This window comes from Eptatretus burgeri, chromosome 4 (genome assembly GCF_056783735.1).
Source record: "Eptatretus burgeri isolate ZD-2024b chromosome 4, Ebu_testis_v1, whole genome shotgun sequence".
Lineage (NCBI taxonomy): Eukaryota > Metazoa > Chordata > Myxini > Myxiniformes > Myxinidae > Eptatretus > Eptatretus burgeri.
The window spans coordinates 137,224,106-137,239,441 of NC_140964.1; the positions used below are offsets into that span (position 1 = coordinate 137,224,106).

Sequence of the window (15,336 nt, forward strand, 5' to 3'; positions counted from 1 at the left end):
ATATCTCAAAAGCTTTTGACAGATTGTGGTTTCATGGTCTGATCTCCAAACTCCCCTCTTCCTGATTTCCTCCTTCACTTTGCTTTCTCATTCAGAGTTTTCTGTTCATCTGTTCAATCTCCGTAATTGTTGAAGTTTCAACCTCCCCCTCCTTCCCTTCCAACAACGATATCCCTGAGGGTTCTGTCCTGTCTCCTCCACTCTAATTAATTTTTTTTATCAGTGATCTTGTTTCTTCCACAAATATCCAAATGCATTTGTACACTGATGACTCAACATTACATTCCTCTACCTTTTTGTCCTCCACCCCTCCGACAACATCACCAGATATGCCTCCGTCCCCATTATGACATCAGTAGGGAAAGAATACTGGTTCTGGCTCACTTTTCCCCATGTAAATGAATGGGGGATTTTCAGCCATGAAATTTTTCTTTTTTTTCCCCTAAAAAAATAAATCCCCTTTTTAGCCCAAGGTATATTTATTTGTCTCCCCTTTTAACCTGGAGCCTGGTGTTGGCTTAGTGGTTAGGGTGGCGGCTTGGGATCCCAGGGTCCTGAGTTCAAATCCCGTTGGCTGCTGAATTAACACCAGGGGGTTGACTCAGCCTGCCATCCTTCCGAGGTCAGCGAAATGAGTGCCAGTGTACTGATCCCGGTGTATGCCCCGGTTAGAATAGGTGTACCATATCCCTGTGTGTCGTAAGAGGCGACCAGGGTTGGTGTCAGGAAGGGCATCCGGCCATAAAACATTGCCTCAAGAAAAAGCCAAACCCCTGCACAGCAGGGAAAAATGGCTGTAAAAACGGTCATTTTTTTATTTCCCCTTTTAACCTAGGGGCTCTCTATTCCAATAGCCCATACAACAAGATAAAGATTTGTTAAAGGTGATTCTAAAGAAATATCTGAAACGCCTAAGCCCCGGGACACTCTTTATCAAATAACCCATACAACAAGATAAAGATTTGTTAAAGGTGATTCGAAAGAAATATCTGAAACGTCTAAGCCTCGGGGCACTCTTTATCAAATAACCAATGCATATTGTTTAGCTCACTCATTGAACCTATAAACATTTGTTCATTCTCAAATTCCTTCAATAGTTTAATTTTCTTTGCACAATAATCCCCATCTAAAATATTGAAAAACAAAACATTTGAATCTTTATATTTTTTAAGATACCCCTTTTGTGCCATTACGAAATGATAAACTTCTCTTAATGATCTCATCTGACCACCTCCTGAGTTGCATATCATTTTGATATTGTAGTAAATTATTTTTCCATTGTTCAATTGATAACCATCAAATTTTTCAGTCCATTCAAACATATTTATTATTTTCTTTACATCCTCTAACTTATTGGTTTTTAAATTGATTCGCATATTTGTTTTATTTACCTTTGTTTTAGATATTTTTTCAATAAGACTTATTTGATATTTTTCACATTCATTATGTTTTCCATTTATATACCAAGACTGAGATTTTCTCCACTCTTTAGTTTGACTAATACTTGGTTCGACCATTTATATATTGTGAAAAACGCGGCGGAAGCCCTTAAAAACCCTAACCCATCTTCCCATCGTTATAACTTGTGTCCATATGGAACACAATCTATTCTATTCACTCTATCATACAATACCCATATGGAACACAATCTATTTTATACACTCTATCATACAATATCCATATGGAACACAATCTATTCCATTATCTAAAATAAATCTCTTATCATCAAAGGCTCCTAATGCCTTTTTATTTACTTCTTCACTATATATCTTATGTTTATAACTTCTTATTGTATTCATTTTCCTATATTCTTCTTTCTTATTCATCAAACAATTATAATAATTTCTAAAAGTTATTGATTTCTTTATTACATATTTCTTTATTCCCTTTAACCTTTTATCAATCTGATCACCATACTTATAAGCATATGCCTTTGCTCTCAATCCAATAAACTCACTCATTACTTTTCCACCCAACTCATCCTTAAACTTGCCAATAACCTTTTCATTCTTTTTTGAAAATAACTCACTCTTCTTACTAAAATTACTTGTATCATATACTCCAATGTTTTTCTTCATATCCTTATAAACATCGTCAGTGTTTATATCTAGAATAAAACTATCGGTGTCCATATACAACAATGAAGCATTTTCACCATACTCTTTCTTTAAATCATTATACAAATAATCATACATCAATATCTTTGATAAATCAAGAACTGCTGTTCCAATATAAATTGGTTTATCCATGACAATACTTTCCTTTTTCATATGAATAGCAGAAAAGTTCTCTGAAAAAACCTCTTCTCTCTCAAAACTTGGTTTATTTATCAATCTAGAAGCTTCTTTCCAAGATGTTGCAAATCTAATGTTTTGCCTGTTTCTAACATTCTCCATTGTCTTTCCAAAGACAGCATTATTCATCAATTTATAGAATTCCCCTTCAAATTTTACTTTTGTATTTGTTCTCATATCTGTATTGAATTTAATATACTTTTTCATCCAAGGACTTTGTTTAAATTTTAAAACTCTATGAATTTTAGCTACTCTCAACCCAGCAGATAAATATTGTCTCAAGTTCCTTTGATGCAAAACATATCCCTCTTTATCATAGAATGTTGTTAATAACTTTTCTGTTGATTTGCCTTTAATATTAAAACTTTTATGATAATCACTGAACCATTCTTTCTTTGGGGTTTCTTTCTCACATGCAAAAGGAAGGTCTTTATGCTTATTATGAAGATCACTCGGGTACTTCAAATCAACTTCAAAATAATAACCTTCTTCTTTGTCATTCAATTTCTCTTGAGAAGAAATAACAATATTCATCAAAGCCTTTTCATAATCCTTTTCTTCCACCCACTCTAATTTACCATAAGGCAGAGATTGAGACATTGCCCATCCATACAAATTATTAGCATCAAAGTACATCAAATAATTACTATCTTTTTCACTCTCATAATTTGGAAGATATTTATTATTTGCTTTAGCATATCTTTTTGAACATACTTGTGATATTCCACCTCTCTTAGACTTCTCAATCATCAAAAGCATATCTACATCACTGACTAAATCTATATCTTGTTTTGTCATTTTCAACATTGCACTCCAAGCTAAACCAGGAGCTGTGAAATAGTGGGCAGGATCTAATCCATAACAATTTTTATTATGACAGAGTGATCTAAAAGCTTCAAACACATCAGCTAACAATAAAACATCTGTTTTTAGATACAAATCATGATATTCTCCAAGGTTCTTTATCTTAAATAATTTCCAAATTTCTTGTGCGTGTTTATATTCCTTATCACTTATCTCTTCTTCATAAAGGTTATTATAGAAACTTTCTTTTGAAGGAAGTTGTGTTTCTTTAAATCTCATAAATGAATCCATATAACCATAAGGATAAATTCCCTTACTTGTAAGAATTTTCTCTTTACTTTGAATTTCATTCCTTGTTTCAATTTCCTCTCTAGTTAGAATTCCCTCTTTAATCAGAATTTCATCTATAATCAGAATTTCCTCTTTAGTTAGAATTTCATTCTTTGTTCGAATTTTCTGTATAATTAGAATTTCATCTTCAGTAAGAATTTCTTCATTCATTTCCTCATTAATTAGAATTTCCTCTTTACTTTGAATTCTCTCTTTAATCTGAATTTCCTCTTTAGTTAGAATTTCCTCTTTTGGAAAGAATGAATTAAGATTTGGAAAAGAGCCCGTGGAGCTTAGATTTGATGCGAGGTTGGCTAGTGGTGTTCCCATAAACTTGTAAGAATCAAGAAACCTTATACGAGTTATAGGTTTTGTGAATATCATTTTTGTAAATGAAATATACTTTTGACTTGTGTTTGTTATGGCAGAAATATTCCCTGGTGTTTTTGAAAGTTCATTTATAAATAGATGTGTATCATAGTTGGCGCTGTTGTGAAGAAAGACTGGAATAAAAGAAGGTAATTTATAATTAAGATTACAACAGGAATGAGCGGGACCTCTATATTTACCAGTAAGATGACAATGATCCCTAACTTTAGACTCCTCAATTTCCTCCTCACAAATATGACAGATATTGTTCTTTCTAAATTCTAATTTTTCTTCTATGGTTAATTTCATCGGTTCATTTGTTTCTTTCATTAATTTAGTTAGTCTTATACAATCCTTTTCTAATCGTTTTACAAACTCTTGTGAAGCATTTTTTCCACTATACTGTTCAAGTTTATTATACTTTTCTCCAACAGATGATTTGATATAATAACAGAAACCACAAGGAATATGTTTTTGATATTTATTTGTATATGGTTCTTTTGGATTAGGAGAAGCAGTATTTATCTTTTTAAGGATACATTCAAAATCAGCGTATATCACAAATGGGTGCATGATAGATTTATTATAATCTTCAAAAGAAATCTTTTCACCAGGTTTAGGCATTGTAATTACAGCTGATTTATGATTACTACAATATTTTGAATGTTGTTCTAATCGTTCTTTTGTATGAAATGAATTAAGACATCGCTTACAAGGATATATTTTGTTTGCTGTTCTGAATACCTGAGAAGAGATTAATCTTGATAAATTATTGATGTATGTGTAATGTGAATTCTTTCCAACACTAAAATATAAAAGATCAATGTGTGTTTCTTCATTTTTATAGTTGTTTGAAATTTTTAATATTTGAACTTTGTTTGTATCCATTAATCCATATACATTAATAGAAAGATTATTCTTTTTCTCAAATTTAGGAATATCTGTTAGTGGCATTGGGAAATTAAAATCTTTAATGTCCAAGGTATTCTCATATTTCATATATTGTTTTACTCTTTCTGAATTACATTTTGGTGGATGTAAGTGAGCAAGAACAGACCAGAGAAAACATTTATTATCATTATTCTTAATATTAACAACTGCCTTCTTTCGTTTTATTTCTTTTGGTAATTCAATATAAGAAGAAGCTTTAAGAGGGTTTGATTTTAGAATGTGTATATCTAAAAAGATGATTTTTTTAATATTGAATCCACTTCCTACCACTGTATTATCAACATCCTCCTCTTGTCTTGATAGTTCTTCATAAACCCCACTTTTCAAAAAATCTTGAAATGATGTTATAAAATGAAGATCTGTCCTCATATAAGGAGTTTGTTCTTCATCTTGTCTTTTCATATTCATTTTCACTCCCATATAAAACTTTAAAGTTTTCATTTCTTTTAATGTCTTTTTAATAAATTTTTCAACATCAGGTTTCACTATTTCAATTGATTCAACTATTGATGATGGACCGGGTTCTCCAAATTGAAAAATCCTTATTTTTATATGCCCTTTAAATGCCCCATCAGTGTTTTCAATATAATAGTCTCCCTTTACTTTAAACTCATTTTTCTTGTGTTTTTGTGATTGAAGATGCCTATTATAACTACTCTTCAAAACATCCTTTGAGCAGGTATCACAATGTTTTCTTTCCAACTCAAGAGGGGATATTTTGTGAAATAGATTAAATGTGTGTTTGTTGGTTCGGAGGTGTTTTCTATAATGTTTATATTCGTGATTACAAACATCGCAGTATGTTGTATTCACCATATTTATATAATAAAACTTTGCTTAAACTAAAATTTCCTTGATGAAAATTTCGTTTATTTTACAGGTGTGTCTGTGCTTAAACTAAAATTTTCTTGATGAAAATTTCGTTTATTTTCCAGGTGAATCTGTGCTTAAACTAAAATTTTCTTGGTGAAAATTTCGTTTATTTTACAGGTGAATCTGTGCTTAAACTAAAATTTTCTTGATGAAAATTTCGTTTATTTTACAGGTGAATCTGTGCTTAAACTAAAATTTTCTTGATGAAAATTTCGTTTATTTTACAGGTGAATCTGTGCTTAAAACCATTTTATCCTCCAACTTTTTCACTTAATAAATACAATGTTTCAAGACACAAAAGACAAGTTTCAATCAATCTCTTCATTTGTTAAAGATGCTGAGAAATATGTCAAGGATGTAAAATTGAACAAAGATAAATATAACAACTATTGGATAAAAACAATTATGGTGGATATGATGAGTTCTTCAATTTACTTCAGTGGAAGGGCTTTTAGTATACCTGGAAGAACATCAATTAAGGTATCTCTAACAAAAGTTTCTCCTCTCCTTCTGGCAATATATTCAAAACTAGAAAAAGCAATGAAACAAGAAAAGGTATCAAAAAATAAAAACCTTATGGATGAAGCTTTAGAAAGAAAAGATAAGACCATCTGTAATATGCAAGGAGAAATTTGTATTTTTTTCAAGAACCCTAAAGATATAAATCCTGATGAAATAAAGGATGTTAATATATCAGGTGAAATGACATTTCGTTCAATTGTAGTTAAGGATCATTTTAAAATTACCTTTAATATAAAAAATGTAGCAGTTGAATCTGTTAATGAAAAAATGTATATCGATATCGATGGTAATGTTTTTTCTACTAATTAAATGAGCCAATATTCAACTGAAGATTTTGAAGATTATGAGAGTGATTATGATACCGAGAGTTTGCATTCAAACGATAGTTATGGCACCGAGAGTTTGTGTTCAAATGATAGTTATGAAAGTATAGATGATTCTGAAAGTATCGAAGATGATATCGAAGATGAATTTCAGTTTAAGTAAAGTTTTACTTTATAAATATGAATAGTTTACTCGATTTTGAGCCTCTTGAATTCCATGATTCTCCATATGACAAATTTGAGAATTGTCCTGCGTGTGAAAGACGGGGATTAAACACAGAGTCAAAAGCCTATAAACAATGTATATTCTGTGATTATCTTCTAATTAATGATAATCAAAAATATAAAAAGGAAAATAATTCTTTTAGATTTACACCAAAAATGAATTACTTTACAAGATTGATTCGAGAAATGAATGTAAAGAACGAGGGTGAGAACACACCTTTCCTTACAAGGGAAGAAACTGAACGTATTAGAGAAATGTTCAAAGGATTGTTGTTATATCTTATTCATGGATGTGATTTTCAGGGAAATATCAACACAAGATATTGCATAAATAAAATAATGGATTATCTTGAAATTAAACCTGAACTTAGGATAAAATATAGAATTTCGAAAAAAGCCAAGAATAAATTAAATAACCTGTTTTCCAAATATATAAATGAATGATTTTTTACCTATTTGGGAAAATAAGATAAAATTTGACAACCATAAAAATCTCCCAAATTCATTAAGATGCCTCATAGTTGGTTCAAGTGGATGTGGAAAAACCTGCTTACTTTTAAAGATGCTCCTCACTCCCAACTTTTTAGATTATGATAATTTAATAATTTTCACAAAGTCGAGTTTTCAACCAGAGTATCAACTACTCTCACAAGGTTTTAATGCTGGTCTTCAAAAAGAAGATATAATCGGTTTATTTAAACTTCAAAAAAACCTAAATGATTTTAACATTGAAGATATAATACAACTATTTTGTGATACACAGAGATGTAAAAAGAAATCAAAACCGATAACTTGTATTCTGAGTGATAATACGGATGATATACCGTCTCCCCAAGATTTGGATAAATCCAAAAAGAACCTCGTTATCTTTGATGATTGTGTTAATGAGAGAAACCAAACGGTAATGGACAGCTACTACACAAGAGGGAGACATTCTTCTTGTAATTGTATTTATCTTAGTCAATCGTACTTTCAGCTTCCTCGTCGTTCCATCAGAAACAATGCTAATACTTTTATTTTATTCAAGTTAAATTCAATAGATATAAACAATTTTTGGAGAGACAATTGTTCTACATTATGTAGTAAAAAGGAATTTGGGGATTACATGAAACACACGACTGAAAAATATAAATATATTGTTGTGAAACAAGATGAGATATTAAATGATATTTTTCAATAAATAAATGGATGCGAAAGAAAGAGCAAGAAGATTTAGGGAACATCAAGAGTTGGTTTCAAAAGTTGTAAAACAGCAGGAAGACATAAAGAAGAAACGCAGACAGAAACTAACGGGCGAAGAAGCATTTGAAAGAAAACAAGAGAAATTTTTTAAACCACTTTTAAAAACTTCCCAAGGAAAAATGAAAGATGTTTCCACAGTTCCCACGGTAGAATATACTCCTAAAAAGCTTCAAATGTTAAAAGATTTCAGTCAAATGACGGAGGAAGAATTAGAGCATTTAGGAGAATTAGAATATGATGATGAAGGTTTATTTCAACAACTGGAAGAGATTAATCGACCCCCTGATTATATTGTGAATGCTCTTCAAAACAATGAATATTCAGCGGATTCAAAAACCAAAGCAGGACTCATTCCAACAGAACAATCAGCAATATTTCATCTTGTTCAAGAAAAGGTATTGATATTTAATGATGAATTAAGGTTCTTGGGTTCTGCTCAACCCCCTGTTAAACTAACTCCGAGATTAATGTTTCTTCTCACAAAAGATGGAAGACAAGGTTCAACTGTGAGGGATGAATCAAAGTATATTGATAAACCATTGGATATGGAAAATAATGATGATAGAGTATATATTGATCTGCTGAACACTCTAAATTATAAGGTTATTCTTTCTGGTAAAAGTAGGAAGAATGAGAAGGAGAAACACATTATTCAGGCTTTAAGTATCCTTGGTTCAGGTGTTAGTTTTCTTCCAAATGACCCATCGCAATTAGTTAATAGACTGTTATTGTTGTTAGGCAGTAAGAAGGCTGGAAATAACAATTGTTTTAATGAAGCATCAGCCATTTTAGACCAGTTGATGAACATGAAAATAATTAATAAATATCAATATAAAGACATTTTATCTCATATTAAATAAGATGAGAAGCACAATCGTTAGTTTCAATTTCACAACAAGCGACCACACATCTTCATTCCCATACCCACTACAACTTGACACAACAAAAGAATATGAGGCATCTTTATTGTCCATGGAAACTTATAATACCTTATTTAATATAACCGAGAAAAATGACAAGTTTAGTTATAATCCAGGAAGTGGATACAAAACGATAACAGTCTCACCCGGAGCATATGAGATTTCTCAAATATCTTCCGAAATTGCTCGTCTTATGAAAGAACAGGGTGATGAACCAAAAAATATTGTTATAAACATTCAAAAACATACTTCAAAATCAACGATTAAAGTTAAAAATAACTACAAGGTTGATTTCACAATTGATAATTCATTTAGAGAGTTATTGGGTTTCTCCTCAAAAAAGATTGAAACTAATGGGACGTTTTACAGTGATAATGTCATTCAAATATCCTCAGGAATAAATTCGGTGTTAATTCACTGTGATTTGATTGATGGTGCTTATAATGATGGGAAAAAAACAAATACAATATTTTCATTCAGCGCATACTCAACCCCAATTGGTTATAAATTCAATATGGAACCCAAAAATTTGGTTTATCTACCTGTGTCAGGAAAAACCATACACAGAGTAAATTTTAGGATAACCGACCAAGATAATCGTGTGATTTCTTTTAATGGAGAAGTTATATCCATCAGAATTCACCTACGTGAAGTTTTCCAATAAATAAATACGATGGTTATTTTGAGGAAACACGAGTTGGGAAAATATAAAATAATTACAGGGGATGGGATGTTCCTTTCCCCATATTACAAGGGTGAAGGTATGTATCTTGGTAGAGGATACTATAAACCTAAGAGACAAAGGGGTGTTGGACATCAATTTAGAGGAGATGGGATAATTGATACTCTCATGGGTATTGGTTCAACTATTCTTAAACATAAAGATCTAATTGGTTCAACTGCTTCTGCTGTGGGAAATGTAGCAGGTGCCGTAAAGAGTATAAAAGATGCTCAGAAGGAATCTCATAAATTACAAGCAATAAAAGAAATTAAGAAAGGCAAAACTCAGTTGTGCCCCCAAGAACGACAGAAAATAATTCAAATACTTGGATCAGGGTTTCAAAAGTTTTAACATCTTTTTTTTCCTAAATAAATACAAGTATGGAAGCAATTGATAGTATCTATGATTTGGATGATACTATTATTATCTCAAACTCCACTAAAAAGAAGATTACTTCAAGGTAAATGCAATAACTGGAACAGACTGGAATACGAATGGTACAAAAAGTTTTGAAATAAATAATCAACAAACCTATTTGAATCTCTCCGAAAGTTTCTTGTTGTGTAAATTTAAATTCACTAAGGCTGGGAATAACACAAACGCTACACTTGTAAATGATTTCTTCTGGAAAATGTTTGATAGTGTGCGTTTGTATATTGGAACACAAGAAGTTGAAGCGGTTGATTATGTCTCTGCTGTATCTGAAATGATAAAATTTACACTCTATACATTCAGTGATAGAATGGGAAAGGGGTCTGTCGAAGGTTTTATTCCTGATATGTCAACGGGAACAAACACAGACCCTGGGTATACTCAAAGGAAAGGAATGTATAATGATGATACAAAAGCAGAAAATAGTTTTACTGTGGCAGTTCCTCTTAAAGGTATATTTGGATTTTGTGATCATGATAAAGTTCTGTATGGCCTTAAAATTAGATTTCAACTACAAAGGAATGATAATGAAAATCGATTGCTTTTTGGTGTTGGTAGTGCTTTTGGTGATCAGAATAAATTTGTAATTGAGGAAATGAGTTGGTATATCAGTGAATATACTCCTAATCTTAAAACAGAAGAGATGTTGAATCGAAGACTGAACTCAAAGAAACCACTCAGTGTATCATACCTCAAAAGAAGATGTCAACACGTTAAACTCAATCAAACAACTTACACGTGGAATTTGGGTGTTCTGGAAGGAAAGCCACGATATCTGTGGATCATTTTTAAAAAGCCAGATGGTGATACTGCGACTGATAAGAATAATGCATTGAGTGATAATGCTAAGGTGAAACAACTTCGCGTTTCTCTAGATGGAACATTTTACCCACGAGATAGATTGGAAATTAATTGGGAAAAAATGATTTTGCTGAAGCATACAAGTCTTACCAAAAGGTGTGTGAAAGTAATGGAAATAAAGAACCTATTTTGGATATGACAGCATTTAAAAGTTTGTATACAATCTATGCGTTTGACCTGAGCGCTCAAAAGGAAACTATAAAGTCTAATCGAGTGGATACTTCCCTATACATTGAAAGAGGAGAGAGTGAAGAAGTTGATACATATTGTTTGCTTTTGGAAGACACAGAATTGCAGATTAATACAGATAATGGTGTGATGATTAGTCTCACATAATTTTTTGTTAAATAAATGGGTGGCAAAGTACCAACTGGGGTATATGTTAATCAAATCAATCTTCATAAACTATCATCTTGTGTTCAAAATCAAAAGCCTTGTACGATTAACGTTAATACAATTCAGAGAAAAGGAGCAGTAAGAATTGATGTTTTTCTCACAAGAGAACAGGTTAAAATCTTGAATGACACTGGCTCACTTAAAATTAAAATGACAAAACCAATGTTGAAAAAATATTCAATAAGAGAGACGAGTGGAGGATTTCTCCCATTTCTAATTCCTTTATTTGCTGGTTTAAGTGCGGTTGGAGCATTGACGGGTGGTATTTCAACAGCGGTGAAAACTGCCAACGAAAGGAAGGCTCAACTCCAGGCTCAAAAAGAATTGGAAAGACATAACAAAGAGTTGGAGAAACAAATTAGTGGAAGTGGTGTAATTGTAGATTTTGCTGAAAAACTTGAAGGTCTGCCTGATAAAGCGAGATTGTTAGTTGGAGATATGCTTTCTTCTATAGCACAAGCAGGTGTAAAATTAACGAAAAGAGGTAATGGATTATATCTTTCTAATAAATAAATGAGCATTGATGAGTGGTTGAAAAAATTTGGAAAGAATACAACATCAAATTTACAACTTGTCAAATATTGTAAGAAATTAAAAATTCATAATGTGGTTATTTGTATGAGAGATGAATTAACAAATGTGCCGAAACATACAAAGAATATTATTATGAACTTAGAAGATAATAATGGGAACGGTTCTCATTGGGTTTGTATTTTTAATAGTCAAGACAAATATTATTTTGATAGTTTTGGTCTTCCACCACCTGTTGAAGTCATAAAATTCTTACAGAATGGTGTTTATCAAACATTTCAAGTCCAAGAATTAAATTCCAAGTGTTGTGGCCAATTATGCCTATATGTGTTATTTCAACTCAACAAAAATAAAAAATTTTATGATATTATTTTTAATCTAATATAAATGACTTATGTTGGTAAAGATGGTTCTATCTTTGGTTTATCTCAAGAACTGGATATTGATTTATCAAATTATTACACAAAGGCACAGGCTGAACGACATAAATATAATATAACCAAAAATATTAACATGAAAAATGCTTATAAATTAAAAAATTATCCAAGCCCGACTGACGCGAATGACTTGGTGAGATTAAGCGATTTATCACAATATATATCCTTAAATAAAACGGCTGTGTATTCCAAAGATACAGAAGTGTTGATATTATCTCCAGGTCATACAGAATTCACAGTTCGAATTAAAATAAATTTTTATAAAGAAGGGCGTATCGTTTGTATGAGAATAGAACAATGGGGGTATGATATGAATGATTTAGGGTATAATTGGTCATTTAAAATTAACCTCGAAGACCTGGAACAATTAAATCAGTCTCGTAAGGAAGAATATTATCCACTTGGTATCGAGAATGAGTTTTGTGGGGCTACGATTAGTAAACAACAAATAAAAGAATTTAATAAGGGTAAATATAATAATGGTTTTGCCCTTGTTTATCTCATGAAAACAGAAAAAACAGGATTATATATAATAAGTAAGGAAATACAAAATGATTTAACTATGGGAAGATGGGGAGGTGTTTCGTGCCATAATATTATTCTAACATATATTTCTAATACATAAATGACAGCAAGAAGGCTTCAAGAAAATTATCATTTCTGTGTCCAAGCATACCTTCAAGAAAAGGGTATTCGGTATTTTAATAAATATGTTCTACAACATAAGAATGAGGTATTTTCAATAAAAGATTGGCATTATGCTGATGTTGATAAACCGACAACTTTAGATTTAATTAGAATGTTAAATAATGAAAAAATTATAAAGTTAAGAAAAGGTAAGGCTCTTTTAGAAATTCAAAAGAAATTTTATTGGTTTCCTGTTGTAAAAAAAATTATTTTGGATACAGGAATAACAAGAAATCCTGATGAATATATGTATAATATTCTATGGGGTGTAAGCGATTCAAGGATAGTAAGGGATGAGGAAGGAGTTGAAGAAGAGAGGGAAGAGGAGGAAAAGGAGAAGAGGGAGAAGAAAGAGAAGGAGGAAAAAGAGAAGAGAGAGAAGGAGGAGAGGGAGGAAAGAGAGAAGAGAGAGAGGGAGGAGAGAGAGAAGAGAGAGAGGGAGGAGAGGGAGAAGAAAGAGAAGGAGAGGGAGGAGAGGGAGAAGAAAGAGAAGGAGGAAAAAGAGAAGAGAGAGAAGGAGGAGAGGGAGGAAAGAGCGAGACAAAATAAATATCAAAATATGGAAACCAGTGAGATTAAAAAAAGATTAAGGGTATTACAGAAAATAACTCAACCCACCGAGGAGGAAAACAAAGAATTGGTAAGTCTATTTGCAATACTTTCGACAAGACTATTGACATCGACAAGATATGGATTTTAATTCAAGTTTTTCATTTTTTTTTTCTTAAATAAATGGGGGAGAGAGTGAAGGCATTTCTAAGGATTCTTTATGTTTTAAAAATCAAGATTCAAATGTGCATGTTGGAAACTAAAAAGGTTTTTGCACTCTGCAGGAATTTTTCTCATAAATAAATGAGTTATTGTCTCAAATGTAAAAAGAAAACTAATACTAAAAATATTTCATATATTAAAAGTAAAAATAACAGGGTTATACAAAAAGGTATATGTTCGGTGTGTGGTTCAAAAAAAATCAATTTATCTCCCAACACAAACTAGGAGGAGATATCCAAAAGTTTTTATCAGGAAGTAAATTTACAACTACTGGAATACCAGGGGAATTACATCTTCCAGGGTATTCTTTCTGTGGCCCAGGCACAAACTTGGATAAAAGATTAGATGAGGCAGACAATCCTAAATCCTGGAGTAAGCCTATCAATAGAGTTGATGAAGTGTGCATGAGACACGATATTGATTATGGGAATACCACAACGTTGCAAGAAAAGCATGAAGCCGATAGAGAAATGTTGTATAATTTGTCTCTGATACAAAATCCAACCTTGAGAGAAAAAGTTGATCGGTTCATTGTGAAGAAGATGATCAGTGCTAAATTGAAACTTGGTCTTGGAAATTCAAAAAACTTATAGGCTCTAATGATGTTATTAAGACTGAAGAGCAATTAGCTGATGAATTACATAAACCAATATTCACAAAGTTTCAGAGAAGGAAAGTTTATTCCAAGGAAGTAGATTATATCTGGTCTGCTGATTTGATTGAACTCAATAATGATAAGGGGTACAAGTATGCTTTAACCGTTATTGATTTGAGGAGTAGATATGCGTGGGTTGTACCATTAAAAAACAAAACAGGTAATACTCTTATGTTAGCCTTCCAAAAGATATTTAATAAAAGTAAGAGAAAACCTAAAAAATTGTGGACTGATGAGGGTAGGGAGTTTTATAACAAGACATTTATGAATTTTCTAAAAAATAACAGTATTACATTATACAGTACCTTTAATGAAGGGAAGGCAGTTGTTGAACGTTTTAATCGTACCTTAAAAGAGAGACTATATAAAAAATTCACACAACTCGGTTCACAACAATGGTCATCTTTTATTCAGGATATTGTGGATAAGTATAATGACACGATTCACACGGCAACAAATATGAAACCATCAGAAACATTTACAAAATTAAAATATGAAAAAGAGATTAATGTCAGAAAACCTAAGTTCAAAGTTGGTGATATCGTAAGAATATATAGGTGGAAATCTCATTTTGAAAAAGGTTATACGAAAAGATGGACCAACGAGCTTTTTAAAATTGTTGATGTAATAGATACGGTTCCTTGGACTTATAAGATATATGATTTGGAAGGGGAAGAGATTTTAGGTTCATTTTATTCACAGGAATTACAAAAGACAAAGATAAATTGAAATTTTTTGACTCCGCCCCTTTTTGGCTCCACCCACACAAGCCCCCGCCCACACAAGCCCCGCCCACACAAACCCCACACAAACCCCACCACACACCCCCCACAAGCTCCAATAAATTGAAATTTTTGACTCCGCCCCTTTTTGACTCCGCCCACACACGCCCCTCCCACCGAAGCCCCGCCCACACAAACCCCACACAAACCCCACACAAGCTCCACACAAGCTCCACACAAGCTCCCCACAAAAACTCCACACAAGCTCCA

General features: G+C 32.1%; 1 protein-coding gene across 1 annotated transcript in view; it reads left to right on the forward strand.

Annotated features, from left to right (window-relative positions):
• Window positions 1-15,336, forward strand: part of LOC147029202 (uncharacterized) — a 54,558-nt gene that overhangs the window by 8,359 nt on the left and 30,863 nt on the right. The window lies entirely within an intron of this gene.